The sequence below is a fragment of the Hemicordylus capensis genome, chromosome 3 (genome assembly GCF_027244095.1).
Source record: "Hemicordylus capensis ecotype Gifberg chromosome 3, rHemCap1.1.pri, whole genome shotgun sequence".
In the NCBI taxonomy this organism is placed as follows: domain Eukaryota; kingdom Metazoa; phylum Chordata; class Lepidosauria; order Squamata; family Cordylidae; genus Hemicordylus; species Hemicordylus capensis.
Window position 1 is genome coordinate 141,874,242 of NC_069659.1, and position 12,649 is coordinate 141,886,890.

The 12,649-nt window shown below is 46.4% G+C and overlaps 1 long non-coding RNA gene and 1 other non-coding gene across 3 annotated transcripts in view; both read left to right on the forward strand.

Moving 5' to 3' along the window:
• The window catches only part of LOC128349816 (uncharacterized), a 52,740-nt gene that overhangs the window by 17,606 nt on the left and 22,485 nt on the right, over positions 1-12,649 (forward strand). The window contains exon 2 of one of the 2 annotated variants that reach the window (XR_008319009.1): positions 3,285-3,403. The exons of the other annotated variant lie outside the window; for it this stretch is intronic. This is a non-coding gene — a long non-coding RNA (uncharacterized LOC128349816). The remainder of the gene's footprint in view (positions 1-3,284; positions 3,404-12,649) is intronic. 2 annotated transcript variants of the gene reach the window in all.
• On the forward strand, positions 7,567-7,685 carry LOC128352592 (5S ribosomal RNA). The gene has a single exon (XR_008320521.1). It is a non-coding gene; the product is annotated as a 5S ribosomal RNA (ribosomal RNA).

Here is a 12,649-nt window from a genome sequence, read left to right on the forward strand (position 1 = left end):
CCATATTATCACAGTCAGTGGTCTATGAGAAGACTTTTGTGGCAGGAGCAGACTTGGTGTGGAGATTGTTACTCACTCTGGATCCCAGGTGGGGGTAGGGTGGAGCTTGCCCTCTTGATGGAGCAAGCTCTTCTAGGGAGAGCCAAGAAGCCAGAACTACCATAAAGACTGATGAGGGAAGAAGAAAACTCCATTGAGCCTCCATCTGTGAGAATTCAAGGGAAGGCCAGGAGTCTGTTGGTGTGTAATAGTGGAAGACCTGTATACAAAAGTGTGCCTCATCGGAACAACCAAACAAAAAAAATCCTATTTATTTATTTATTTATTTTTATACTCATTTTTATTTATTTTTATACTCATTTTTATACGGCAGTTCAAAAGCTAAAAATACAACAATAAAAAGATTAAGACAATTAAAACACAGTTTAAAATACAGATAAAAATTCTAAAACTTAAAACTTTAAAACTATAGACTAAAAGCCTGACTTGAACAGGTATGTTTTCAGGTGCTTCTTAAAAATATTCAGAGAAGGGGAGGCTCTAATTTTGTTAGAAAGTGCATTCCAAAGTCCCAGGGCAAACCTAGATAAGGCCCAGTTTCAAGTTGCCACTAACCAAGCTGGTGGCAACTGCAACTGAACCTCACTAGATGTTCTTAATAGGCGGTGGGTTTCATGAAGAAGACATTCTCTGAAATTCAAATATGTCTTTAAGTCACCGTTAAAATCTATATGGTGGAAAGGTAGGATATAAATCTGATGAATAAATAAAATAAAACTAACTAACTAACTAACTAACTAAATCTTTATACTATCAGGTCCACAGGGACCTGATCAGGGCTATAAACCCATCACCATTAGGGGTGTGCGGCTTGGTTCAAATCCAGACTGGATTCAAACCAACCTGGCCCTGTTCAGCAGGCTTGGGCACAGCTGAACCTCATCTGGTCCATTTCAGCCATTCGGCCAGCTCGGGAGATATACTTGTAAAGGGTATTCCAGCTAGGATTCCCCTTTACAAGTAAAGAGGTATTCCCTAGAGTTAGAAGGGGGTGGCGGCAAAAGGGGAATATTTACCTTTGGTTACCCACTGGTGACAATCTTGGGGACAGCGGAGGTGGCAGAGGTGGTGGCGGGGGCTCCTCCAACCCTCCCTCTGGCCTACCATATGACAGGCTGGGCTGGCTGTGGACCAGTTTGGGCCTCTGCCCATTAGCAGAGGCCTGAATTGGGCCGCAGCTGGCCTGTCTCTTTGGAGGCCATTGGGGGGTGGAGTTGGAGGAGCCCCTGCCGCCACTTACAATGTCACTGCAGCCACCTCAGCCATCTCCACTGGTGGAAAATTAAGGTAAATATTCCCCTTTTGCCACACACACCCTTTGTAGTCTAAGGAAGCTCCCTCTAGGGGATTCCCCTTTACAAGTGTATCCCCCAAGCTGTCCTGTAAGCCAGTTCTTTGAACTGGAGGCCAGTCCAGTTTGAACTTGGACTGCCCAAACTGGGCCATTTCGATGTTGAGTCCAGCTTGATGCGAGCCGGCTCGCACATCCCTAATTATCATAAAGAAAAAGTTGAGGCTAACTTGTAGATCATATGAAGCTGCCTTATCCTGAATTTGGCCCATCAGGAAAAGTAGAGTTGGCAGTGGCTTTCCAAGGTTTTAAGTAGGGATCTTTTCCCAATCCAGCCTGGAGATTCCAAGGACTGAAAGTGAGATGTTCTGCATGCAAAGCCACCAATGGGGCTGATTCCTTACCAGCAACTTTGCTCTGTGAGAGATATAATAGCCTCTAGGTTGTAAGACTAATTTTATCCCCATCTACTCTAACCTGGTTTGGTGATGTCATATCTTTTCCTCAACTACCGCCATTCCCTCTCCTTCAGGTGAATGCAGCCTGTACTTTTTGTTTCTCCCTGGTTAAGGTGACTAGAAAGACTGTGAGTGATTTACAGAAGTAAATTAGGCCTCTAAGGCTAGACGTTAATTTGAAAGTTTTTACTTTCTTATATGCTTGGCCTTTTCCCCTACCCCAATCCCTGGTTGTAAACCTATAATGAAACTTTTGTGTGTATTTTGACCATGTGGGCTTAGTATGTGTTTGAATGCTCTGAAGAAAGTTTACTCTGCCATGTTCTTGTTTGGTTTACACAGTTTTCCTTGAAACCCTTTAAAGGTAAAGTTGTGCTGTTGAGTCAGTGTTGACTCCTGGTGACTACAGAGCCATGTGGTTGTCTGTGGTAGAATACAGGAGGGATTTACCATTGCCTCCTCTCACATAGTATGAGATGATGCCTTTCAGCATCTTCCTATATCGCTACTGTCCGATATAGGTGTTTCCCATAGTTTGGGGAAAACACCAGTGGGGATTAGAACCGGCAACCTCCTGCTTGTTAGTCAAGTCATATCCCCGCTGTGCCATTAGGTGGTAGGGTGGTATTAAAGAGATGGTGGCATCAAGAACCCAAAGAAAAGAGGAAAGTGGATTATCTCTCTCCCTACCAAGATTCTCATCACACCATTAATAAATTAATAAATAATAAACTATTTATTATTTGTGACATTTTTGTTATGCTGGGAACAATTTAAAACAGAAGTGCAGAATGATATGACACGTGTTTCACATGACATGTGTTTCAGATGGCCTTTTTGAAATGGGTGTCAAAGTCTATAAAATGCTAAAAATATATATAATTTATTTGGGGCCTACATAGGCGGTGAACATGGTCAGGGAAAGACAGTGAAGAAATGGCTTCAAAAGAACAGCAAAGTTTAGATTTATTTTTTTTTAAGAACGATGCATCACCACCAATGTTCTTAGTCGGAAGAAAAGAAATTGCAGCTACCAAGTATGGAACATCTCAAAATTATTACTTTTGAGCTGTATGGCAGAAAACCTCTGGTGCACCACCAACGAAAGGTGCCAATCTACACCCCAGGGGTACCATAGTCCCTTTTGCAATGCAAACTATTTTGTGAACATTTTTGTTGAAAAGCAGTATAAAATAGAAGAGAAGGTCAGAGGAAAGAGTGTGAAAGGGGAAGGAAACTGGAGTACAGAAGAGTCAGGGAAGAGAGGTGCACATGGACATTTGCTAAAGAGATGAGGAAAGCTGAATGTCTCACATTAATTCGATACAATTGGCTGCAGGTCCCTAGCCTCCTTTATTCGGACAAAGTAATGGAAAGCCTGGTAGATTTGTGTCCATAATAAATATAACAAGTAAATGTACTATAATAAGATCTTTGGGACACATCAGTTTTCTATTGTTTCCTTATTTTTGCAGTCAGAACGCTACCCACCAGGCAAAGCCTATCAACAAACAATCTCATCCATCCATGACAGGCACCCCAAAGTATACAGATTTACACTGAGATATAATTAGAAAAAATAATACGCCAAATGGTAAGAATTAAATAAAAATCATTACAATGTAAACTAATTCCTTTCTCTATTGGTTTTTTCTATAATGTGGAAACTAAAAAGAATCTGTCTAATTTGCTAGAAACAGGAGATCACAACTTCCCATTGACAAACAACTTCATGATAACTATGTTCTTACCACTATCTCTGCATGGCAAATTATCCTCTAGAGGGAAGAAAAAAAGAGGGGTTATGATAGTAACTGGAGAATAATTATAATTTTATGCTGTAATTTGGTATATGAGCTAAAGAAAAGCCTTATAGAAGCTGTCTGTGCTATTGATTTGAGATGAAAAGGCATCTTCTGCTTTTGTTTACACTGGCTGAAAACAATAGGGCTTTGCTTCATTTTGGCTAGAACAAAATTGGACCAAAAATGGAGTCTGTGGGTATTTTGTGAAACTGCAATACATGTGAGTGCTTAGTACAGCCTAGCTGACCAGCACAAAAACAATGAAGCAGAAAATAAAATATTTTCTTAAACACGACATGTTGATAGGATGGCTGCCAAACCGTACTGGGAGGAGGAAGACTAGCTATAAACATTTGGATTTTGTACAGTATGGGGCATTTTGTACAGTACTAAGCTGCCCAGAGAACAATTTGTAATGGGGTGGTCAACAAATAAAGTTATTTATTTATTTATAATTTTTAAATGTTTAAATATTTATTTTAAAAAACTTACAGTGCTAAATAATATTGATCCAAACACAAACAGCAAAACATAATACAGCAAACCACAATTCATCAATCCATCCACACTCTAATATTGTCTGTGGTAGGAAAACAACCATATTTTCCCCAATTAGTGTAAATAATAAAATCTGAACAAATTACATAAAATGAATTATTTGTAATCTGGTTTGCACGGGACCGAATAATACAGGTTAGCTTTTCTGAGATCATGATATACCTTAGGCTCTTATACCAGATGTCCATCGACAAGGTTTGATTTTCCCAGTGTTTGGCTAACCTGGCAGCGGATATCATAAACACAATCAATTTTTTTGATGTCACATCCATATTGACCCCAGAAAATACATTTACTAATGTAAGCTGGAGGCATAATCTTTTTTTTTTTTTTGGTAATCCCTCACATCTCTGTGAATACCTCTGTCCAAAAGGATAAGACTGTAGTACAGGTCCACCAGAGATGAAAATAGGTTCCCTTCATCCCGCAACCAGTCCAACAAATTGGAGAGCAGTCTTTTTGGATGTATGCTATTTTTACTGGGGTCAGGTATAATCTATGGAAAATTTTGAGAAAGTTCTCCTTAATTTGAGCCAAAGACGAAGTAACTAGCTTCCATTTCCATATGTTCATCCACTCCTCATCTTTGATTTCCTGTTGGAAGTCATTTTCCCAAGACGTTTTAAGGCTAGGCAGTAGGTTAAATGTGTGGCTTATAATCAAACCACATAATTTTGAAACCACACCTTTGAGGGTATCCGGGGCTTCCAAAACCAGTACGTCAAATTTTGTTAGATGTCTATTAGTTTGTGCTGTTATTTCTGGGGTGGATATAAAGGATCTACACTGTAAATGACGTATCCATTTACAGTGCAAAGTACAGTCTAGCTGACCAGCAGAAAACCAATGAAACAGAAAATAAAATATGTTCTTTAGCATGGCATATTGATAGGATGACTGCCAAACCACAGTGGGAGGAGGAAGACAAGCTATAAACATGTGCATTTTGTACAGTAGTGTACATTTTGTACAGTAGCCTAGATAACAATTTGTAATGGGGTAGTCAACAAATAAAGTCATCGTTATCTATATCTTTAATTCTCTTAGGCGTACCTGTCACTAATCCCATGTGTGGCAGCTCTTGTGAGAGAGCTACTGATTAGTGGCAGGGGGCGGGGGGAGAAGCAGTGGCCCAGCAAACGGCTGCTGCCGGAGGTGACAGGGAGAAGTGGCAGCCCAGCGAATGGCTGGCTGCGGGGGTGGGGAGAGGACAGGCGGCCAGCAGATAGGTGAGCGGCCCCAGCAGGTGGGTGGCCAGAGTGGCCACGACCAGGCCCAGCAGACGGGTGGCCGCAAACGGTGGGCGGCCAGAGCAGTTGTGAATGGCAGGTGGGCCCAGTACGCGGGCGGCTGCAGTGGCTGTGAACAGCAGGAAAGAAGATGGGGGCAGGGAAGAAGGCAGCTGCAGGCAGTGGGAGAAGAAGACGGTCAGTGGGGAAGAATGCTGTGGGGGCGGGCAAGCAAAAAAGTGGCGGGGGTGGGGGGACTAGGGGTGCAGATGCTCTGCACTGGATCAGCTAGTTATTATTTATTATTTTTCCAAGTATGGGGAGGGCATCCGTTACCAGATGGGTTGTCAGTCACTGCATGCTCCAAGACAGGGCCAATTAGAATTGAGCACGTTCAGTACTCCCTCTGTCGAGCCCCAGCTTACCCAGTTCTGGTCCTGTCTTCGCTCCAGGACAGTTCTACTTCACTGGCTCAGCTGTCATTCCTTCCTTCCTTTCTTCTGTGTGCGAGGGGGGGAGAGGAGTTGTTACTTCGTTAATTAGCCTTGTCATCGCGGTTAAGTACAATTTGTCTAGTCTCTCCCCACTTGTTCCTGTCTGCCTCGTTGTCTGCCTTTTCCTTCCCTCAGCCTCCTCTCGCTCTTCTTCTGCCGCATTCTTTCCGCTATGGAGATCGCTCATACGGGCGATATGCTGACTGGCCCTCTCTCAGAGGGGCCAGTATCTGATGCCCCTGCTATTCTGGAGTCCCCAATAGTTCCTTCGGGGGCTGGGGAGAATGCTTTGTCAGTGACGCCCGCTCTGGCGGCGGCTGAGAGCGCGCCCGGGCACAGTGCAGGAAAAGAGAAACTGAAGCTTAAAGAGCACTCTAAGGCTCTCAAGAAATCGAAGCACTTGAAGCCCGAAGGCACTAAGAGAAAAAGAAGAAAAAGAAAGCTTTAACGGCCAAATCGCCACTGAGCGTAAGGCTTCAAATTAAGGCGGTGAGGGAGCAGCAACCGGGAAAAGGGCTAACGGCTCTTCCCGCGCTAGTCGCGCCCGCCATTTTGTCTGCCTCAGAAACGATCGCGCCGCCTGCACAGGAGTTGGGGGCTTTATTGCAGCCGCTTTCGGCTGCTAGTCAAGCGGCCACGAGGGCGCCTACTCAATCGGCAACATCTGCGCCCCTGGGGCCGGCACAAGTTATGGCCCCTTCCGTGAGTACATTTTCAGAAGACCTTCTATCAGGGGCGGTAGGTCCGAGCGGGGAGTTGCTCTCTGCTAGAGAGCTTGCCTGGCTAGGCGCGTTTGTTCAGAAACAGTGTTTAGCCGTGGTTTCCCCTCTTCTGGCGCAACAAGCTCCCTCTCAAATTAACCCCCAGGTGACACACCAGCCTGCAGGAGGTCCCGATTTACAAGAGACAGGGGGTCCAGTTAACCTGCTGACAGGCAGCTCTGTGCAAGGGTCAGCGCTGCAGGGGAATAGGGGTCCATACACTCAGGTGCCTATACCTCGCAGAGGGAGGAGACCTTCTTTTTCCTCTTCACCGGACTCCAGTCCAGTCAGGCAGGCCATTCCCCTTGGGGAGAGAGTCTGGCTGGCTCACAATGCCAGAAAAAGAGGACACAAGAGAGCTAAAGAGGACGCAGAGGCTTCGGTTGTAAAACGACCCTGTTTATTAAGGGAACCCTGTGCTTCCGATAAGATCGCGGCTCCCGGGACTAACCAGAACCTGCAACAGGTATCTGCAGTACACAGAGGTCCGACCCCCACAGGGGGTGGTGGTTCCAGCCCGCAGCATTCCAGCTCAGACTCTGATGAGTCAGAAAAGGAGGAGGGGGAGCTCTCGGATGAGCAAACCCCATCAGAAAGGCCTTCTACTTCACGGCTTTTCTCAGTTACCGAGTTTGAGGTTCTTTTGGCTAAGGCCAAGAGAGCTATTAAGGACGTGTCTAGTGAAACTAACCCTCAACCTTTAACTGGCTTGGACCAGGAGGTTTTTCCATCTACCTCGAGTTCTCCAGCCACAGTTCCCTTCCCCTCCCAGTTCAAGGAGGTCATGTTAGCAGAGTGGGGGGTACCGGTGGCGTCTAAGCCCGCCTTTAACTTTCCTAAAAAATTATATACCTTGCCTAATGATATTATGTCGCTGTTAGCTGTTCCCGTGGTCGATGCTCCAGTGGCCGTCTACGGCCACACTACCCTGAACGCGCCTGATCTCGTCTGATCTTGGAAGCTAAGCAGGGTCAGGCCTGGTTAGTACTTGGATGGGAGACCGCCTGGGAATACCGGGTGCTGTAGGCTTCAACGCCAGAGACATCAGAGGAAACCAATACAGGCAGCCTTGGCGTCAGTCCTGGAACTCCAGATCCAGAGGCACCAGCAGAAGAGGCGGTTCGTTCGGTGCCGGTCAGGATCGACGTAACCGTAAGCAATGACTGCTCCCACGTAGGGGGCAGACTGCGGGCCTTTGACAGGGTTTGGGGGAATACGACCACGGACCTTTGGGTCCTTCAAACAGTTGCTCAGGGGTACCGCATAGAGTTCACCTCCCCTCCCCCAGATTTTTTCTTCAATACTCCAACGTCAAAAGACCCGGCAAAGAGGGAATTGATGTGGTCAGCTATTCAACATCTGATGGACATTCGGGCGATAGAGCAAGTTCCAGTACATCAGATTTCCGAGGGTGTTTTTTCCCTACTTTTTCTCGTCCCAAAGAAGGACGATTCATGGAGAGCGGTTTTGGATTTAAAGAGGCTGAATCGGTACGTCCGGAAAAGGCACTTCAGGATGGAATCTTTCAGGTCCATCAAGGCAGCGATCCTCCCAGGGGACTGGTTGGCCTCATTCGACTTATCAGAGGCCTATCTGCACGTACCGATTCATCCAGATTTCCGCCGTTTCCTCCGCTTCGTGTACAACGACCGTTTTTACCAGTACAAGGCCCTACCATTCGGCCTCTCATCGGCTCCCAGAGTTTTTACGAAACTAATGGTGGCGGTCATCGCCCACGCCCGGATGCAGGGTATTCATGCATATCCGTACTTGGACGATGTTCTGGTACGGGCCCGATCCGCAACAGAAGCAGAAACAAGTGTGCACCGACTGGTACAGATCATACGAGAGCATGGCTTCCTGATCAACGAAGCAAAAAGTCATCTCCAGCCAACTCAAGTCCTAGTCCATCTCGGAGTTCTGATCGATTCAAGGGCAGGCGTTGTGCGTCTACCAAGAGAAAGGAGACAGAAGATTTACAAGGTGGTCTCCACTTGTCTTCGCGAGAAAAGGGTGCCCCTTATGCGTCTGGCGCAGCTCCTGGGGATGATGGTGGCCTGTTTCGATTGTGTGCCTTGGTCAAGGTGGCATTCCAGACCGCTGCAATGGTACCTGCTTCCTCATCAGGAGAATATTATGGAGAGAACAAATGTCTGGGTGAGACAGTCAACGAAGGTGCTGGAGTCACTCCTGTGGTGGACTTCACCGGCCATAATGCAGGGGATTCCATTGGACCTGGGGGAAAAACACGTCCTCACCACAGATGCGAGTTTACGCGGGTGGGGAGCGCATTGCGAGAACCAGCAAGCCCAGGGGGTTTGGGGGCAAGAAGACCTCAAACACAATATAAACTGGTTAGAGTTGAGGGCGGTGCGTCTGTCCCTGCTGAGCTTCCAAAAACTTCTGGAGGGACGGGACGTGTTGGTACGCACGGACAACGTCACGACCAAAGCCCACATAAACCATCAAGGGGGCACAAGGTCGCGGGCCCTGATGCGCGAGTCGGACGCATTGTTCTCCTGGGCAGAGATTCACCTGAGGTCCGTGACTGCGGAACATCTGGCGGGTCAGGCCAACACATTAGCGGATTGGCTGAGCAGACAATATCTGGATCCGGGAGAGTGGGAATTGCACCAAGAGGTGTTCACACAAATCACCCGTCTATGGGGTCTTCCTGCGGTGGACCTATTCGCGTCGAGTCTGAACCACAAACGCCCAAGGTTTTTCTCCCGACACCTTTGCTACCAGGCAGAGCAAGTGGACGCCCTAGTGTCCAAGTGGCCGCGGGGAGTCCTGCTTTATGCATTTCCGCCGGTCACTATCCTGAGGTTGGTCATCAGGAAGGTAGTGGCCGAAAAGGCCGAGGTCATCCTGATCGCGCCTTTCTGGCCGAGACGTCCTTGGTTCTCAGACCTCCTAGCCCTATCGGTCGAGGATCCCTGGGTGCTGCCCATGAGGCCAGACCTGCTGAGTCAGGGACCAATCCTCTATCCGGACCCAGGTTGGCTATGCCTGCACGCGTGGAGGTTGAGCGCAGGGCATTAGAAGGTAGGGGCTACTCGGTGAAGGTTCAGCGAACTATCTTGGCGGCTAGGCGTCAGTCCACGTGTAGAATTTATCAAATGACTTGGGCAACTTTTTGTTCGTGGGCTAGTAAGAATAACGTTAGTCCTTTGCTTGCTGGGGTGCCTGAGGTCCTCAGTTTCTTACAGGCAGGGATTGACAAAGGCCTGCGCACCAGTACCTTAAGACGCCAGACCTCGGCACTCTCTTCTATCTTAGACATCTCGGACAGGCATTCACGTTCATTACACCACGATGTGCAACGCTTCTTAAAAGGAGCTACCAACTTGAACCCGCCCCCAGTGCCTAGATTCCCGACCTGGGATTTGGACAAGGTTCTCCAAGTGCTCATGAAGGAACCTTTCGAGCCGTTGAGGAAGATGTCATTGCGCATCTTGTCATTCAAGGTTCTATTCCTCATCGCAATCACATCGGCCAGGCGAGTTTCGGAGTTGGCAGCGCTATCAGTGCGTGACGAGCTCTGTGTCTTCCAAAAGGAAGCCGTAGTGCTGAAATTGGATCCGACCTTTTTACCAAAAGTAAATTCAGTTTTTCATAGGTCTCAAGAATTGGTTTTGCCATCGTTTTGCCCTAACCCTAAGCATCCAAAGGAACGTATATGGCACTCTTTAGATGTTAGGAGGGCACTTCGTATATACCTGAGAAGGACTAAAGCCTTACGAAAATCAGATTCATTGTTTGTGTCTTTCCTTCCTTCTAGATTGGGGACCAAGGTCACTAAGGATACCTTAGCGCGTTGGTTACGGGCTACGATTTCGCTAGCATATGAGGTGTCGCGCTTGCAGGTCCCTCTGGGCATCACGGCGCATTCCACGAGGAGCGCGTCCACCTCGGCTGCTTTTTCGGCACGGGTGCCCGTGGAAGATATTTGTAAAGCGGCGACCTGGTCTTCCAAGTCGCCCTTTGTGAGGCATTACAAAATTCCGTCTTTTTATGAGCCGCAGGCAGCACTGGGCCGTACAGTCCTACAGAAGGTGGTGTAGGCTCATTGGAGGCATCCGCTACCCACCCAGGCATTAGCTTGGATATGTCCCATCTGGTAACGGATGCCCTCCCCATACTTGGAAAAAGAAACATTGGTAGACTTACCGTGAAGGGTTCTTTTTCAGGTATGGGGAGGGCATCCGGCCCACCCACGGATGCTTGGGAGGGTTTCCTCCGGGTGGCGGTACAACTCCTAGGGTACGCAGTTTCAACTATCACTGTACCTTAGCTCCTGACTTTTCTTGATTCCTGTTATTACTGTTTTTTATACTATTTCCTTCTCTGAGCTGAGCTGCAGCACGCGAAACGCTGATCATTTGTCGCTCCACAAGACCAGAACTGGGTAAGCTGGGGCTCGACAGAGGGAGTACTGAACGTGCTCAATTCTAATTGGCCCTGTCTTGGAGCATGCAGTGACTGACAACCCATCTGGTAACGGATGCCCTCCCCATACCTGAAAAAGAACCCTTCACGGTAAGTCTACCAATGTTTCTTTCACCCACAGCCCCAGTCTGTAGGCTGCATACAGGGCCAAATGTGGCTCACATGATCCTTTAGCTGCACAATAGTGGTGGATGGATAGTGTGAGCAGTACCTCCCTGTATTTTCATATGGATATATACTGTCACTGACATGATTCTGATTGAAGTAGCACTTCTGAAATATGGGCACACTACATGAAGCATTTGGACTCTTGCAAGATTGCTGGTGCTTCACTATGAGCCTGCAGCAGCAGGGGTGGATCCACACAGCCTGTGTTAACACTGCACAACATGTGTACCACTGATACTACACAGACTCTGATAACTGCTGGTTTTTGTTTCTCCAGTCGCGTTTCTTTGGCTGACATACTGAATGCATGCGGGAAGTCATGGCTGCACTGTTGTACAACTCCATTTCCGCAATGTTTGTGCTTGTGCAACTGCACAAATGTTTCATCCCACCATGTGTGTCATGTTGCACAATATATCAGCCACTGCATCTGGTGTCAATGTAAAAACACAAAATACTGAAATAGCTCTTGATCCTGGGGTTATATATTAAATGATTAGTTTTACTGCATGGAATGAAAAGGATCGATCTGATCATTTCAAATATCTAACCATTAGATCCTCTCTCCATGTATTGGGCATTGGGCAGTTGTCCCCCTGATACAAAGGCCCAGTTCTTAGATCACACTTATCTGGGAGTTAGCCCTATTTAAATTAATTTGACTTATTTTTAGTTGGTTCATGTAATTACTTTAGTAATTACTTCTCTAGCCTAGCATGCCTCAGTGTAAATACTAATTTGAGACCTTTAGTACAATCAGATATGGCACAGTTTTATCGTTTTATTATGATGTTATTTATGGCTACCTTATGTAAATAACTTTAGAAAGCTGCCTTAACAAAGAACTGTACAGAAATGTTTAAAATGAGGCACTGTACTTAATTAGTCTGCAAGAATATCTTCTCCTGTCACCTTAAGACTGAAGCAGACCGCAGATTTTGAAAATGCTATGTCGTCTCCCAGAAACATCTGTTTTGCCCCTTGTAATTGCATCTAGTCTGAGGAAACTTAAAGGTAAACTTTCATCCTGAGAATTGTTTTCCTGAGAAGTAAAACAGTACTGTTTTACTTTCTTTGAACTTTTTTTTTTTTGCTGTTCTCCAGCTAATGGATTATGTACATGCTGTTTGTACACTCTGTAGTACAAACCCTTTTCAGCTTATAGTTGGACTGGTTAAAGAATGATAATAGAACAGATTCTACTAATTCAGAACAACAGATATGATCCCTGAAGTGGAGTGGGGATGACTGTGATTATTCACTGGCTGGAGGCTGGATGGTGCTCAAGCCACCTGGGTCCCCTTGCACAGTGTCTGCCACTAAAACCAACTTCTTTAAAAAATAATGAGAACCATTGGAAATGAAATGTGATT